The 1537-nt window shown below is 39.6% G+C and overlaps 1 pseudogene; it reads right to left on the bottom strand.

The window, feature by feature from the left end:
- Window positions 1-310: 310 nt before the first annotated feature.
- LOC125103348 (uncharacterized) lies at window positions 311-440 on the bottom strand (annotated as a pseudogene).
- Between the last annotated feature and the right edge of the window lie 1097 nt (window positions 441-1537).

The raw sequence follows: 1537 nt of genomic DNA, 5'->3' as shown, positions 1-1537 counted from the left end.
TTACAGCTTATCCACATCCCAAAACTTGACAGCATAGGTTGGAGATAGAAGGAAATCATATACAGGAACAGGTCCTAGAGTCTTGCTTTTAAATATTGGCTTAGAAAAGTCAGGGTTTAATTTTCCTCATTTCAGAAAAACGGAATTACTGGTTAAAGAAGGTGTCCTACCACTGGAAGTGAGCAGATTACTTCTGGGAATGCTGCAGATACAACTCTTTGCAAGGCAGATTGACTTCATGGGTGCCTTTTGCTCAGGTGCCTTTTGTCTGCTATCAAATACCTGTGAATGTCTGTGATATTGTACTATGCCTGTTAAGGGGAGAGGTTTCCATAACCTCCTGGCTTGTTATATGGGGAAATAATAACTCTTAGGTTAATTAGCAATAATCGCACATCAGATAAACCTCATTGGCTACGATACTGCCACTGCGCAAAGCTAACTCTTAGGTTAAATATTATCTGGAAAGTCATCTCTTATTATTCCCAAGTGAAATATGCTTTCTGCTAATACAACTCATTGCTTCACTGTTGAACTGTTTCATTCGTTCTTTCGTTTAGCAATTCATTCATTCATTCAACATTTAATCTGGGCACTTGCTGTCTAACAGGCGTGGTGTTTTCTTGTATTTGCAGATTGCATTTGCATTGATTCTTACCCTGTGACGAGACCTCTAATACCATTGAGACAGGGTCAAGATGCAAATATGGGGGCAAGTTGTAGATGAAGCCTTTTTTTCTTAGGATGATGGGTTCTAGAAATGTCCCAACATCAATTAATTTTTATAAAAAGCCACAACATAAAAGGCTATCTTCTAAAAATGTGATTTGAAGAAAGAGACTTATTTATATGTTACCAGGGCTCGTGATCTGGCTGTATAATTCATCTTTCACAAGGAAATCTCTGGAGAGTCTGCCTGGTTTCTAGCCTCTTCCTATCACAGATGGAGGATCCATCCAACTTTATAATTACTTTGCAAAAGTCTTTCAGCCACGCATAACCTTTCTAGAGCACAAACCTCAAAATGCTTTCCATGCCTCTAATGCAACATTAAAATAAAACATGTAAAAACAATGAACTGTTTAAATTCTGCCTTTTCTGTTCTTTTTTCTTTTTCTTTTTCTTTGTTTTTTAATTTGGAAAACAGCAGCCAGCAAACTTTACTGGCTGAGATCAGCCCTTGTCTCCCCTGGTGTAACAATAGTCAGTGTGTACTGTGGATTACAATGTGCTAAATGCTTGACACACATTAAATCATGTAATCCTCCTAGAGGCCCTAAGAGATTGGCTTGTTTCTTCCCCTATTTTACAGATCAGGACCAAGAGTTACAGAGGCCAGGTAAACTGGCCAAGTTCTCAACGCTAGAAGGTATGGTTTTGGGCTATGAACTTGAGCAGCTTGGGTCCAGAGTCAGTGCTCTTGACCACTACCCTAGGCTGGGAGAGGAAACAGGGACAGAATGGGTGGTTATTAAGTGTTAGTTCCCTCTTACACACACTCACCTCTGCTTTTATCTCCATAGGCTAAGTCTGCCTT

Source organism: Lutra lutra, chromosome 6, assembly GCF_902655055.1.
Source record: "Lutra lutra chromosome 6, mLutLut1.2, whole genome shotgun sequence".
Taxonomy (NCBI): Eukaryota; Metazoa; Chordata; class Mammalia; order Carnivora; family Mustelidae; genus Lutra; species Lutra lutra.
Note: the sequence above shows the minus strand (reverse complement) of the source record. Positions and strands in the feature narration are given on the sequence as shown.